Source organism: Miniopterus natalensis, chromosome 14 (genome assembly GCF_054644295.1).
Source record: "Miniopterus natalensis isolate mMinNat1 chromosome 14, mMinNat1.hap1, whole genome shotgun sequence".
Lineage (NCBI taxonomy): Eukaryota > Metazoa > Chordata > Mammalia > Chiroptera > Miniopteridae > Miniopterus > Miniopterus natalensis.
The window spans coordinates 10,449,821-10,466,174 of NC_142094.1; the positions used below are offsets into that span (position 1 = coordinate 10,449,821).

General features: G+C 41.8%; 1 protein-coding gene across 4 annotated transcripts in view; it reads left to right on the forward strand.

Annotated features, from left to right (window-relative positions):
• Nucleotides 1-16,354, forward strand: part of MARCHF8 (membrane associated ring-CH-type finger 8) — a 117,772-nt gene that overhangs the window by 92,282 nt on the left and 9,136 nt on the right. The window lies entirely within an intron of this gene.

Consider the following 16,354-nt stretch of genomic DNA (forward strand, 5'->3'; position numbering starts at 1 on the left):
GTTTTAGATAGTTTACTAAAAATTTTTTTTGCTTTTTGAGGTAGGCCTACCGTGCTATGAACTTCCCTCTTAGGACTGCTTTTGCTGTGTCCCATGGATTTTGGGTTGTTGTGTGTTTATTTTCATTTGTTTCCAGGAAGTTTTTTATTTCTTTCTTTATGTCTTTGGTAACCTATTCATTGTTTAATAACATGCTATTTAGCCTCCAGGTGTTTGAATGTTTTTGAGTGTTTTTACTGTAGTTGATTTCTAATTTCATGCCATTGTGATCTGCAGTGCATGATATGATTTCAGTTTTCTTGACTTTGTAGAGACTTGTTTTGTGTCCTAAGATGTGGTCTCTCTGAGCATGACCCATGTACACTTGAGGGGAATGTATATTCTGCAGCTTTGGGTGAAATGTTCTGTAAATGTCAATTAAATCCATCTGATTGATTGTGCCGTTTAGAGTCACTGTTTCTTTGTTGACTTTTTGTCTGAAAGATCTATCCAGTGAACTCAGTGGGGTGTTAAAAGTCCACGACTATGACTGTATTGCTATTGATCTCTCCCTTCTAGTCCTTAAGGTTATTATTAATAGGTCCTTATTTATTGCCATTTTAATTCTTTATGCCTATGCTTCTCTCTATTTCTTATTATTATTATAGCAGTTCCTTTAACATTTCTTGCAATGCTTCTATTTCTACTTCTAATTACAGCAGTCCTTTTAACATTTCCTGCAATGCTGGTTTGGTGGTGATAAACTCCTTTGGACTTTTTTTGTCTGGGAAGCTCCTTATGTCACCATCTATTTTGAATGATAGCCTTGCTGAATAGAGTAGTCTTGGTTTCAGACACTTGTTTTGCATTACCTTGAATACTTCATGCCATTCCCTTCTGGCCTGTAGAGTTTCTGATGAGAAATCAGCTGACAGCCTTATGGGAGCTCCTTTGTAGGTAACAGATTGCTTTTCTCTTGCTGCCTTTAAGATTCTCTCTTTGTCTTGAATTTTTGACATTTTAATTATGATGTGTCTGGGCATGGGCTTCTTTGGGTTCTTCTTGCTTGAGACTTTCTGTGTCTCCTGAACTTGTGTGACTTTTTCCTTGACCAGGTTAGGGAAATTTCTGCCATTATTTCTTCAAACAGGTTGTCTAAACCTTGCTTACTTTTGACCTCCTCTGGCATTCCTATGATACGAATATTGTTAGGTTTCATGTTGTCCCACAGCTCCCTTAGACTATCCTCCTGTTTTTTACTTGTTTTTTCTTTTTGGATCTCTAATTGAGTGATTTTTTTCTACCCTATCTTCTCATTCACTAATATGATCCTCAACTTCCTCTAATCTGCTGTTTATTCCTTCCAGTGTATTCTTTATTTCTGCTATGTCATTCTTCATTTCTGACTGGTCATTTTTCATAGTTTCCATATAATTTTTCATGCTGTTGAGCATCCTTACAATCAGTATTCTGAACTCTATATCTGATATATTGCTTATCTCCATTTCATTTAGCTCTTTTTCTGGAGACTTCTCTTGTTCTTTCATTTGGGGCTTGTTTTTCTGTCTCCCCATTTTGGCTGCCTATTTGGGCCTTTCATGTATAAGGTAGGCCTGGTAGAACTCTCGGTCTTTTTGCATCGTCTCTCGTGCAGGTCAGTGTCAGAAGCTGTTTGCGACTGGTCTTGAGTTCGCTGTTTGGAGCTATCAACAGCCCACAGCTAGAGGTTCCCTCTGTTGAGGCTGGGTGCGTTTGGACAGGACCAAGATGCACACCAGAGTCTGCTTTTCCAAGGCCCACGTCCAGAAGCAGATCAGGCAAAGACTCAGAGAACTCTGAAGTCTGCCTCTGCCTGCAGGCTGATTAAGCTGATTCTCTTAATGAGCCTCATGCTGTAGAAACTCCACAGGGCGGGATGGATGATGGTTATCAGTCTCCTAATGAGCCTCAGGCTGTAGAAACTCCAGGGGGTAGGGGAGAGGTTTTCCACCAAAGTGGGGAAATTGCTTCCTCCTCAGGCAAAAGCTGCTTGGAAGGTAAATGTCTGCCTGTGAAAGATGTCCTTTGCAGTATGGGGGAATGACTTGGCACAAGAATCCAGAGAGGTGCCCTCTGAGCTCTATCTCCAGAGCCCACAACCCTAGATTGTCCTCACATAGCTGCAGTGCACTCTGCCCTCCCTCTGCTGGAGCCCAAGGTGGGTAGCTGCAAATGAATCTGTGTGCTGGCCATTTGAGAGGGTGCCTGATTTCCAGCCGTCCTCCCTGACAGACAGAAACCCTGCTGCTTTTCACAGCCAGATGTTATATAGGCACTTTTCTCAGTTTGGTGCTCTTGGATAGGAAGGAAGCCCAGCCTGGAGTTTAGGCCTCAGAGTCCTCAGTGGGAGCCCCCACAGCTGCGATATCCCTCTGAACCTTCAGCTGCTGCCCATGGGAGCCCAGCCAGCCCTTTCTCGCGTCTGCACTTCCTACGAGTCTCTATGCGGTCTCTGCTTTTCATCCTTGGTTGTGAGGTTGCTCTCCAGCTAGTTTTCAGTTGCAGTTGATTAGTCAGGATGGTTTTTCTATATTTTAGTTGTAATTCCAGTTTGGTCCCAGGAGAGTCAGTGGAGCTTCCACTCAGTCTGCTGCCATCTCCAGTCTCTCAGTTTTTGTATTCTTAACTGGCATGTGTCTGTACTCTTCCTTTAAAGACATAAGCTTGCTGATGCAGTTCTTTAGTCTGCTCTGGGACCACACAGGGAGGTGTGGCAGTCATGGTTTTCTAGTGAGGCAAATTCTGAGTGTGCGGTGGGGGCAGTGACTAATAGGAGAAAACCCTGTTTCTTCTAGTAGAAATTATTTACTTTCAGGTAAAAGAAATTTCAGGGAGTCATCAGAGAATCTGTCCCCTCAATTAGGAATGCATTTGATTGATAGTAACAAAAATCCAACTCTGGTGACTTAAATAATTATGGATTTATGTGGTTCCAAAGACAAGATGTCTGGAGATAAATGGTCCAGGGGCTGATGCAGGTGCCCAACAGAGATGCCAGGGACCCAGGCACTTCCTCTTCCCTATGTGCCACCTTAAGTAGTGCATTGTCATCCTCATGCTTAGCACCTTATGGTCTTGAGTAGGGAGCTGGGCCTCCAGGAACCATGGCTGTGGCCCTGGCAGGACGGATGGAGGGTTGTGGCAGCTGAGAGTGACCCTTTTCAGGAGCAAGACAGTAGCTCTCCCAGAAGCCCTACCCAGCTACCGGGCTTCTGCTCACATCTCACTGGCCAGAAAAAAAGTTTGAACCACTGGAGCACTTGATGGGCCTGCACAGGCCTGCAGTATAGGTATTATGCATTGCTCTGAGGGCTTGGGGATTGGGTGGGCAAGGGTTTACAAGCATGTGACTTAGAGGAAGGACCCTTCCCTGAGCTTTAATTTCCTAATGAGTAAAATTAGGGCAATAATACAACCTTCAGGGTTGTTGTGAGTCTTAGGGATAATGTCAGGGAGACACTGGGCAGCTCTCTCACAGCAGTGAATCAGTAAACTGACTTGTTGAATGTTGTTGAACCCTGGCTATTTTAGATTGATTGGGTAAGGATAGTCCTTGATGGTAGCTGTTATTATTTTATTACTGACCAATGGCACTAGTGTGTGCTTTAAAATAACTTTCACGTAGGGGCAAAACTTAAGAAATCTAATAAAAACTCTGCCTTTTTCTTTCTTCCTTTTTGCACATATTTGTATCGTGTGTTCTTTGTGCCAGGCATGGAGTTCTAGGTGCTGACATAAAATCATGAAAACATGGCCACGAACATAGATCTTTCCTGTAGGTAGGGTTGGAGTTTTCTTAAAAATCAGTTTTAGCCCCACACTAACACTTTTAGGAACAGGGGAATTGTAAAAGCCTCAAAGCTTTCTGTCATTGTGCAGGCCCAAGAAAATCTGGGCCTCTTTCATTTTCAAAGCAGGAGTTCCTGCACAGGTAACTGGGATCAAAGGAAAGTCTCAGGGGTAGAGTGTGCTTACATAACTTCCCAGTTTGAAATTTTGTTGCAAAATGTGCCCCTCGGTGAGTAAGAAAGTTCATACAATATGTCAGGCATGAACTAGTTAAATGAGGGATGGGGGGTGGGGGAAGGAGAGCACTGTAAAAGAGAACTTTGTTTTTGAGAATGCAGTTCTTTCTTGTAGTATTTATAAAATGAGCCTGTTGTTTGAGGCCACATTTAGGCCAAGACAAGTAAAATTCTTTTTTTAGTAAAATTCTTATCTTCAATGTAGCAGATATACTTAAACAGATACTTCATACCCTTGAGATAGAGGATACAAAGAAAGGTCAGACCATCAGCATGTTTTATGTCACCTGAAATCTCCATCATCTCTGTCAGGAGACTTTTTCTGTCGACTGAGCCTCCAGCTGGATTTGTGCTCCCATTAATCAGTCACCTGCAGTCTGCCTTATGCTTCTGCAGTTTACCAGTGACTGGTTCTGGCTCATGAAGTTAGAGGTTAGAACAGGTAAAAAATAAACCTTTAATCTGTCTCATCTAGATTTTATTACAAAGTGCTAGAGTGTTTCAGTGTTTATTTGAGGCCCCCCATGTTTCATTTTAGCCTCAGAAACCACAGTCATCTTTCAAAGAAGGAAACAGGCATATTAGGATGTACAAGAGGCTGCTAGGTTGGTGTCGGCTTACCTGTCTTTAAAATGGGTATCTGGGTGATTAGTGATATTGAGCATCTTTTCTTATGTCTCTTGGCCATCCATGTCCTCTCTTAGGAGAAGTGTCTATTCATGTCTTTTGCCAATTTATAAATCTTGGATATTAACCCCTTATCAGATGTATCACTGGTGAATATCTTCTCCCGTTCAGTAAACTGTCTTTTTGTTTTGTTGATGGTTTCCTTTGCAAAAACTTTAGTTTGATGTAGTCCCATTTGTTTACTTTTTCTTTTGTTTCCCTTGCCTGAGGAGATATATCAGAAACAATATTGCCAAGAGAAATGTCAGAGATTTTATTGCCACTGTTTTCTTCTAGCAGTTTTATGGTTTCAAGTCTTACATTTAAGCCTTGTAACTATTTTGCATTTATTCTTGTGTATGGTATAAGAAGGCAGTCTAGTTTCATTTTTTTTGCACATATCTGTCCAGTTTTCCCAACACCATTTATTGAATAGACTATCTTTACCTCATTGAATGCTCTCGCCTCCTTTATCAAATATTAATTGACCAAAAAGGTGTGGGTTTATTTATGGGCTTTCTATTCTGTTCCATTGATCTATATATCTCTTTTTATGCCAGTACTGTGCTGTTTTGATTACAGTGGCCTTGTAGTATAGTTTGATACCAGGTAGCGTGATTCCTCTAACTTTGTTCATCCCTCTCAAGATTGCTGTGGCTATTTGGGATCTTTCGTGGTTCCATATAAATTATTGGAATATTTGTTCTAGTTCTGTAAAATATGCCATTGGTATCTTGATAGGAATTGCATTGAATCTATAGATTTCTTTGGGGAGTATGGACATTTTAATGATGTCAATTCTTCCTATCCATGAGCATGGTATATGCTTCCACTTATTTGTGTTTTCTTCAGTTTCTTTCTTCAGTGTCTTATAATTTTCTGAGTACTGGTCTTTTACAACCTTGGTTAAATTTATTCCTAGGTATTTTTTAATGTAACTGTAAATTGGATTGTTTTCTGAGTTTCTCTTTCTTTTAGTTCATTATTGGTGTATAGAAATGAAACTGATTTCTGGGTATTTTGTAATTGCTACTTTACTGAATTCATTTATCAGTTCTACTAGTTTTTTGTGTGAACTCTTTAAAAGGGTTTTCTGTGTACAGTATCATGTAATCTGCAAATAATGACAGTTTTACTTTTTCCTTTCCAGTTTGGATGCCTTTTAGTTCTTGTCTTATGGCTGTGGCCAGGACTTCCAGTACTGTGTTGAATGAGAGTGCTGAAAGTGGACATCCCTTTTTTGTTCCTAATCTTAAGGGAAACACTTTTAGTTTTTACCCATTAAGTGTGATGTTGGCTGTAGGTTTGTCATATATGGCCTTTATATATTGAGGTATGTTCCCTCTATTCCTACTTTGCTGAAAGTTTTTATCAGAAATGGGTGCTAGATTTTATCAAATGCTTTTTCTGCATCTATTGATGTGATCGTGTGATTTTTATCCTTCATTTTGTTTATGTGATGTGTCACGTTTATTAATTTGTAGATATTGTATCAACCTTGCATCCCCAGAATAAATCCCACTTGATCATGGTATATGATCTTTTTAATGTATTGCTGGATTCGGATTGCTAATATTTTGTTGAGGATTTTAGTATATTTATCAGGGATATTGGTTTATACTTTTCTTTCTTTATAGTGTCTTTATCTGGTTTTGGAATTAGGATAATGCTGGCCTTATAAAATGAGCGTGGGAATCTTTCCTTCTGTTAAGTTTTTTGGAATAGTTTGAGAAGGATAGGTGTTAGTTCTTCTGTGAAAGTTTGGTAAAATTCACCTGTGAAGCCATCTAGTTGGGGACTTTTATTTGTTGAGAGGTGTTGTGTGTTTTTTTAGTGTTATTGCTTCAATTTCATTAGTTGTAATTGGTCTATTCAGATTTTCTGATATCACAGAAATGCAAACTAAAACTACAATGAGATATCACCTCACATCTGCCAGAATGGCTGTTACCAATAAATCAACAAACAAGTGTTTGCAAGGATGTGGAGAAAAGGGAACCCTTGTGCACTGTTGATGGAAATGCAGGTTGATGCAGCCACTGTGGAAAACAGTATGGAGTTTCCTCAAAAGATTAAAAATGGAACTTCCTTTTGACCCAGCAATTCCACTTCTGGGAATATACCTGAAGAAACCCAAAACACTAATTCAAAAGAATACATGCATCCCTATGTTCATTGCAGAGTTATTTACAATAGCCCAGATTTGGAAGCAGCCCAAGTGCCCATCAATAGATGAGTGAATAAAAAAGCTGTGGTACATTTACATAGCAGAATACTACTTGGCCTTAAAAATAGAAGGAAATCTTATCTTTTATGACAGCATGGATGGACCTAAAGGGTATTACTAAGTGAAATAAACCAGTCAGAGAAAGACAAATACTATATGATTTCACTTACATGTGGAATCTAATGAACAAAATTAACTAACAAAATAGAAACAGACTCATAGATACAGAGAACAGGCTGAGGGGTTTGTAGGGCTGTGTGAAAAAGGTGAAGGCATTAACCAAAAAAACCACACAAACTCCTAGACACAGACAACAGTATGCTGATTACCAGAGGGAAAGGAGGGTGGGGGAGGATAAATGGTGATGGAAGGAGACCTGACTTTTGTGGTGAACGCACAATACCATATATAGATGATATATTATAGAAATGTACACTTGAAATCTTTATAATTTTATTAACCAATGTCGCCTCAATAAATTCAATGATAAATAAATAAATAAATAAATAAATAAATAAATAAATAAATAAATAAATAAAATGGGTATCCAGGTTGTTGTGATCCTCCTAGAGAGTAATAAAGGAAGAATATTGGGATAGTTAAACAATTTTGATGGCAGAGTCTTCACCCAAAACAGAATCACACATTACTTTGTTTTGTATTAATGGTAATGAATGTGCGTGTTGTTTATTGAGCCTCTGTTACAAGTGCAAGGTTTTGTGAAATTTGTCACCTCTTCCTAGTCGTCCATCCTAACTTTTCCCATTTTATTTTCGACAGACCACTTATCACTGCCCAAGTTTTTATTGACTTTTTTTTGTTGCCACTTCCCCCCACATGTAAGCTCCATGACCATGGAGTTGTGTCTTGTTTACCCCTTTATCTTCAGAGTCAAGGATAGAGTCTAGCCCTGGAGATGCTCAGTACAGTCCTTTTGAGCACATGTCTGTGCGGTGTTCTGCTAAGCTTTAAATCCAGCTCCTTGTTCCTCTTCATTGGCGTTACTGCTTCCTGGGCCCAGGCCTCCTCAACTACTGCAGTAGCTGCCCAAGAATCTTCCTACCTTCTTGCCACCTCCCAAGTTGTCCTCCACAGAGCAACCAGGTGAATAGAACCACAATGCTTCTTTTATAAGTCACTTTTGTTGCATTTAAAGCAAGATTCAAACTCCTTACCTTGATGTGCCAAATCAGATCTAAGATGATTTGCCCATTTTTTGATTGGGTGGTTTATTTTTTTGTAATTGAGTTCTAGGAGTTCCCTATATATTTTGGATACCAACCCCTTATCTGATGTTTTATTTGCAAATATATCCTCCCATTCAGTAGGTTGTCTTTTCATTTTATTGGTTTCCAGAACATTTTTATTTTGATGAAGTCCAATTTGTTTATTTTTGCTTTTGTTTCCCTTGCTTTAAGGGACATATCCATAAAGGTATTATTCAGACTAATGCCAAATAGTTTACTGTCTATGTTTTCTTCTAGGGCTTTTATGGTTTCAGTTCTTATTAATAGACATAAAGGCAGTGTGGACAGAAAGGGGGCCTGATAGTAAACCTGACAAGCTCAAGGAAGGTCTGCATGGTAGCCTTACAAACTCAGAGTAACTACACAAGATGATCGGATATTAAAACTTGCTAACTAAAAGCGAGTCATGGAGAGTAGTCCTGTCATGTAGGGTAGTATCTTCTTTAACAAAAGGTCAATCTTTACCTTAACTGAGCCTGTCTATTGTCGTTTTGCATGTTAGAACAGTTGATGTTATCCCAGAGATCCCTTCTGTCGTCATTTTTTTAAACTCTTTTTTCATTTTGCTATTCTGGTTGGGTGATTTCCACTATTCTGTCTTCCAGCTCACTAATCTGTTTTTCTGTATTAACTAATCTGCTCTTGATTCCTTTTTATATAGTCTTCATTTCAGTAATTGCACTCTTTGTCTCTGATTGGTCTGTATTACATTTTCTAATCTTTTGTTGAAGTGCTCTTTGAGTTCTTCTATTCTCAAGTGTGTTGAGCATCCTATGGCCATTTCTTTTAAACCTTTATCAGGGAAGTTATTATCTCCCTTTCATTAGAGTTTTTCTCCTGGGTTCTTTCTTATTCCTTAATTTGGGGCATATTCTTCTGTCTCCCTATTTTGTTTGACTTTCTGTGTTTGTTCCTATGAGTTAGATGAAATAACTATCTCTCCCAATCATGAAATAGTGGCCTCTGTGTATACTGTATGCTGGATGGTTTTGGCAGGCCAGTTGTAGTTGGGGTAGATGCATGAAATGTACTTGGTGTTTCACCTGGCCAGAAGGAGTGGGTTCCAGGTGGGGAATCCTGGTATGTGCATGCTTCCTTGCTCTTCTCATTCTAGTGAGGCTTCCCAGTGTGTGCAGAGCTGCACAGTACACTCACAGTGCACCCTGTAGCTTTAATTGTCGTGTTTCTAGAATTGGGTCTGGATGGGGCTGCTCTAAGTGCATGTGTCCCAATGACCTACTTAGCTCCATATTTTCTCTGGATGGGAATGCTCCACCATACTTTGCTAGTTCCACACTGTCTCTGAGTGGGGCAGACCCACATGTGCACTTAGCAGCAACCTACTCAGTCTCCACAGGAAGCCGTGTGTGCAGGTATCACGATTTGCTAGCTCTGCATTTTCTCCATGCTTGGCAACCCCATGTGCCACCTACACTCTTCCTTATTTTCATGCACTTAAAGATGCTTATTTTCATGTACCACTGGCTCTGATTCCACCCTTTGTTAACTAGTGCTCTGCCAGACAAAGGGATTTGGGAATCTGTGTAGTATTGAAGGGTGGGCGTGAGGTGGGGTCTCTGTTGTAGGGTGTAATGCATACTTTTTGTCTCTCAAATGGTCATCACTCCCAGGGTGACTTGGAGCGTGGGCCAGTAAGGAGAATGCAAGGAGGTGCTGAGGATGGCTGCAGGGTGGACTCGGGTGACTGTGGAGGCTGCTCGTGGAGGGCCCGCCACGTCAGCGTGAGGTGACATGACTCCCTGTCCAGGGGTATTATATCACCACTGCCCCCACCTGCAGGCTGTCTCATTGCTTGGCATGAGGTTCCCTCATCTGTAACGTACACAGGGAGGCCCAGTGCAGTGTTTATGAGGGTTGCATGAGTTCAGGTTTTGTCCAGCACTTAACTCTTGTACCAGACATTATGCTTTGAAAGCTGGACCATACAAAGAGAGTAGTAAGCAGACCTCTGTAAAATACTGCAGGTGGAGAGCATTACTACAAAGGTAAAAGACAAGGGGCTAAGGTAGAAAACAACAAGGAACCAGGGCTGCTCAGGAAAGGTGTGGCTGAGGCGAAGATACTTAAGAGCAGGACATAAAAGGAGTCAGCCAGGATGGCATTAAACGGTGGTAGAAAACTGCTTTGTCACTGGCTTGGGAAATCGAGTACTTTAGGTAGAGTTGAAAGGCAGATGTTCGCAGCCCTGTTAGTCACAGGGGTAATGAGGACCGTGTTGGCTGGGGACATTTTTGTGAGGACCACTGTACTTTGGCCTAAAATCCTTTAGAGGCAGTTTGGAATTCCCTGAGGAGGCTTGAACTCAGTGTCCTGCTGGAGTTGTTTTAGGTACCAGGAATCGCCTAGGCCAGGCTCATCGTAGGGGCTGGGCTTTCTAGAGCCTCTGCTGATATCTCAGGGAAGCTTGCGTGCAGGAATGGGCAGCACACAGACATGGAGTTAATTCACTCTGAGGGAACCTACTCACTCTGCACTGGGAGTTGGACTTGGTCAAGGTGACACAGCTTCTTGAGCAAGTTCGTGATTGGCAGCACTTAACCAAGGAAAAAGGAGTGGTAAGCTAGACATCCATCATGAAGCTTGGAGCATGGGTGCCCTCCTCCCTGCAGCAGCAGACTTACTAGGCTCTGGCAGTTGCTGAGGGCTGGTATCTGGTCGAATAGCTTAGAACTTTGAATAGTTTGATTCAGACACCATGAGCATTAGGTGCCTCTGGTTCATCAATATTCCTGGGTAGAAGTCAGAGTAGGCAAGTTTAATGAGCAGTAAAATTTTTGCTGTTTTGTTATTGGGCAAGCAAATCTCAGTGAATTTGAGCATGATTCTCCTAGATCTCATGACTGTTTTCTAGTTATTGTTGCCATTCTGTAGGTATGAGATAAAGCAGACTGTCACTTGTCACACAGCCTTAGGAGGGAGGCTTGCTGGCCACACCCCACGGTGTATCTGTCATGACCGGGGTCTGCATCTCTGTTTCTGAGTACAGAGTTGACTAGTGACAGATACAGTTACTCAGACTTATGGGTTAAGTGTAAGGCAAAATGTACCTTTTTTAATTCATTCTGAAGAAAACAATATCCCAAAGACAAGATATTGTTTTCATGCAACAGAAACAAGGGAATGAATGGGAGGAGTGGCGGCACATCGGGTAGTGTGCGTCTTATGACTCCAACGCATGTAGCCCCACTTTGGGTCCTTAAAGAGTGCTGTGGACAATGGTTTGCTATTTGGCTCACCTTTTGCAAAGTTTTACTATATTTTTATATTTTTTTTCCTTTTGATGGTTACAGTTTGGTTTTTGGCTAAAACTTTAGACCAACAATTTTCAAAATATTGTTCTGACTCTTGAGGTGGGGGCAAGGTTAAAACCAGTTTTATAATAACACTAAGATATTATTTCCCCTTTTCACTCCATTCCCTCATGAGTGTGCATGGAGTTTCCAGGGACTAAGTGGCATGTGATGTGGCATCTTCTGTCTGACACTAATGGAACGTGTGCTGGTGGCCTTGTGTTTTAAAATTTCTAACATAGTAAAGAATGATCAATATACCCTATATAAACACAAGCTCTTTGGGGCCTCAATACTTTTTTAGAGTGTAAAGAGGTCTTGAGATCAACAAGTTTGGGCACCTCCATTTTAGACGTTTTGATAGAGAGACAATCACTCCAGAGCGGACTTGTTTTACTCATTCACCAAGAGCTCGTTGAACACATGCCTTGTGCCAGGTACTCTGCTAGGCCGAGCAGCAGCAGCTTCTGAGTTAACTATTGTTCTAGAAATACCTCTTTCTAAACCCTGAGAAGTGCTGTGAAAGAAATGAATAGGGTACAAGGAGAGTGATTGATAGGGGTAAAAAGCCCTCTGAAGGGAGACCTGAGGAAGGGCCAGTCATGCTGGATGGGGTGTGGGAGCATCTCTAGGAGGAGCCAGAGGATTTGTGGTGCTGAGTGCCGGGTTGGGGCGTTGGGGCAGGGAAGGGGTTTCAAGCAGGTCTCTGTTCTTTTATGTTGTTGGGGGCAGAGTTTTTGCTTAAAAAGATTACTGGTTTTCTTTTTCACCTGACTCATTTGGCTTTAGAGGAGGACCCTCACATTAAGTTTGGGGTCATCTTTCTTGTCTCCCATGTTCCTGTCAGTCGTGTTGTCCGGCTTTAGATTTACTTAGTAGATGAGCAGCCTATGCAGAAACTCTATTCATCCCAGGTGAGTGGCCTGTGGTCACCTCTGTTGGAATAAGGACATTTTATAGCAGAGATGCCTACAAGTTTATTCTGCAGATCATCAGCATAGTCTTCTACAGGGGAGCCTCGCCTCACGGTGGAGGTATTCCTGGAGTGGTGTGCTCGCATTTTGCATCTCCTCTGATTTTATTTGATCCTTTTAGCAGCCCTGTGGATTATTGACCCAATTTTTAAGTGATTAAACTCCTATTCCAAGAGGGTAAGCTCTTGGGAGGTGGTGTGCTTGGTGGAGTGGTGCCAGAACACAGAATGACTTTAAACTTAAAAAACAGTGATTTTGCCATTGCCCCAGAATTTTCTCAAAGGAGAATCTTGGAAATAAAAATGTCTTTTCATTATATTTGCAGGAAGTTAGTAAGAGTAAAGGGTCCTTTTGACTCTTAAATAGCCCAGAAACACAGCCCTTTCACTGTTATTTCTGGTGATTTTGGATCTTTATGTGGTTACATTTATAGTTTTGGGGAATGTGAAGCCATGTGTTTTCAGAAATCATTGTCTTCAGTGTAATTTATTGAAAACAAGTTATATTTGCAAGATCCTCAACAGCAGCTTAAAGACCTGCTTTGGAAGATGAGTCATGAGAAAGTCCCTTCTGCTGTTGCCTTGCCTGCAGCGATGCTGTGATATATGCCCTGCTTTTCCTGAGGATGTACTACTGTTCATGTAATTCTAACTCTCTAAAAGGCCACCAAAGAAAAGAATTCAGTGTTAGCCCTACTTGCTGAGAGTCATTTATAATGGAAATCATTTTAGAATACAGTAGTTTTTATTGCACACTCCTCCATGAATCCCATATTGTATATATTCTATGTGTACTTCTTACATAGCTAATTTTAATTAATTCCCATTGTGTAAACTTGTTCTTGGCACAGCCCTTCATCAGAGCAGCCACAGAACTGGCCTCTCCTCCTTTAATTATAGCTCATTTTTGAAGTTGAATACATATGGGTGTTTATAGAAATCAGAGTCTCTCATAACAAAACCTTTGTTTTCACAGAGTGACATTTGTGCTAAGCAGAAAGTTTCACGAAATGCAATCTCAGTCCATACCTTGCAGTGTCTAAACAAGTGAGACTTTATTTGACTTTATTATATGAAGTCAGGCCTCCTGAGCTGGCAATGAGGGCAGGTTATTATCTCAGTGTGGGAGCACAGGAGCAGGTAGTAACCGGCTGAGTAGGAAGGAAATGTAAGATGGTCTGGTAAACAAAAATTCCAAAATGATCTCCCAAAGATATCCTACCCTAATGCCCAGAACCTGTACCTATGATGAGGTGTCACTACTATGATCACGTCGTGTTGATTGAATGGGAATCACATGAGCTCTTAAAAGCAGAGTGCCTTCTCTGGCTGGTGGCTGGAGGCCATCAGAGATCACAGGCAAGAGTGGGCGTGAAGGTGGGGAAGGGTTGATGGGAATGAAGGCAGCCCCTGCTGACAGCCTGCAAGGAGACGTGGTCCTCAGTTGTAAAGCTGCAAGCAATTGCATTCTGCCAACAACCTGAATGAACGTGGAAGTGTATTCTTCCCCAGAACCTTCAAAAGGGGAGACCCAGAGCAGAGGACCCCATCACACTGTGTCGGATGATACATTTGTGTAGTATTACTCCACTGAGTTTATGATGATTTCTCACACAGAGATAGAAATCTAACACAGGTGGCAAATGCTACCCATGTAGACTGTAGAGGAAAGACCTGTCTTAGGAACTGTCAGAGCCCATCACTTCTGATATCTCTGTGCTAGCAGTGTAACAAGCTCTCTCTTTAGCCATACTTTTGTGCTTATTTTGATATGTTGTATTTTCTTTGTAGATATGTAATGACTTTCAAATTATTTTGACCATTATCCTTCATAAGTAGTTTTTACATTGAAACTCAGTTCACTCACACATACAACTGAAAGAAAATATTCCTTCCAAAGATTTAATCCTTATGATGTCAGATGTACTCAGACATTTTATTTCGTTTTTTAAAAAATGTATTTCATGACCTACTAAATCAGTTTCGTTACTGGTTTTTCCAGAATTGGAAAATCATTACAGTTGGTTGTGCTTTTGTAGTTTTATTTTACTTCTTAAACTTTCAAATTCATGTTATTTTAAAAATGAATTTGTGTTTAGGAAATACCTGTTATGGTAAAAGTGGTGTAATGGTTGGAAAGGGTCTCCATGAAAAGTCAGTGTCCTCCCACCCAGGGTGCCTACTACTCTTCCATGTTTCAGAGGAACCACTGTTAGGAGCCTTGCTAGAGAGTGTGCACGTGCCAGTGTGCACTGTGTGGCTCTCCCCTCTGCTGTTCCCCCCATTTACCATCACTGGGCACCAGGAGCTTGCACCTCTTAATGACTACCTGGCATTCCTTTCTGTCAATGTGCCTTTATTGACACATTGTCCCCAAGCCTATGGCTTTGAGGTTATTCCAGCCCTTTGCTGCCGTATGCGTGAGGATGAAATTCTAACAGAATTGTGTGAGCCTAACAGTATATATATGAGCCTGATGGGAGGGAAGGCAACTCCTGAGTGGCTTGAGCACAGCAGAACAAAGGTCCAGCAGTCTGTCATTCTTAGGAAATCAGATCCGCTGGGATTTAGGCCTAGACAGAATCCAGGGGTTTGTTTTGGCAAAATTGATGACAACATCTTACAAAGGGGGATTTTTATAAAAAGTGTTTGTACTGAGATTGCTTTACATTCCTTGTCATGACAGGTCTCTTGTTTGAGAACCAGCCAAGAACTTCAGGAGCAGAGAGCCTAAGTTTTCTCCACACGTTTGCATTTTCTTACTAGGAACCTTTACACCTTTTAGCAGTAACAGTCCTGTGTTTGATCCTTGTGGAGGGAGAGGGTGCTCTTAGGAGTGGGTATGGCACGGAGACACCTTTTCTCTTGAGGCCAGCGCTGTTCACAGCCTCCCCTATGCTGCTCCGCCTCCTGTTCCCAGGAAGGCTGTCTCCCTGCTCTGAGTCTCTGAGTAGAGGCTGCTAGCCCCTGCTTGACTTGTTCTTGACAGTTTGACCCTGGAACAATATTTGAAGCTGTAAGCTTCACTTTTTTGCCATTGTTGCAGGCCAGTGTTTTAAGTCCTCATTGGCAGATTGATAGATTTTACTCAGATGATGCCAGTTGCTTAGCTGCACTCTGTGCGCATCCACATGGACTGATCCTGAACGCATCCTGTGCTGCTCTTGAGCTGATGGCAGAAGGAGCCTCTCCTGGGAGCTGACGGCCCCACAAATCTTGCTCGTTCCCACTCTTACTGGAGGAGTCAGTCAGGATAAGGCCTTTGTTGGTTTGTATTTATGTAAAACTACAGTAAGTAGATTTTAAGAATTTTCCTGAAACCTCATGATCTAATGTGAAAGGAGACTTTTTTCTGTTATTGGGGGGTTTGTCGAGGTTTGGACATTATGCCGACTGTCTCGTGATGTTTTTTGTGGGATTGGAGAGGATGAATGAGGGCAGGACCGAGGATAGAGGACGCTGAGACACTTCCTGTTTCCTAACAGACGGAGAGCAGGGTTAGGACTACAGCCTCTGCCTCCTAGGCATGATGCTCTGCTGCAGGTACAGACACGACTATGTGTGGGTTCATCACGAGACACTGGTGAGGAATCTGCGGAGAAGTGGTCACCAGTCCTGCCACAGTTTGGACAGTCAGGCTGCTTCCTCGATGCAGACTGTTCTGCTCTGTGCTCTCCCTCCTCCCTCTGAGCAGTCCCCTAGCGTGTCATGTAACAGTTATCCCAGACCTCCCGTTTTCACATGGAATACTTGAAGGTCAGAACAGGAGAGACAGGCCAGTTTCTTTTGATCTCAGCTTCCCATCTGAGCCCTGCCTCCTCCCAGTACACTGACCCTGGCAGAGCCTCGCTCTCCCAATAAGATCCTACTTTCCTCCCACAGGGGTT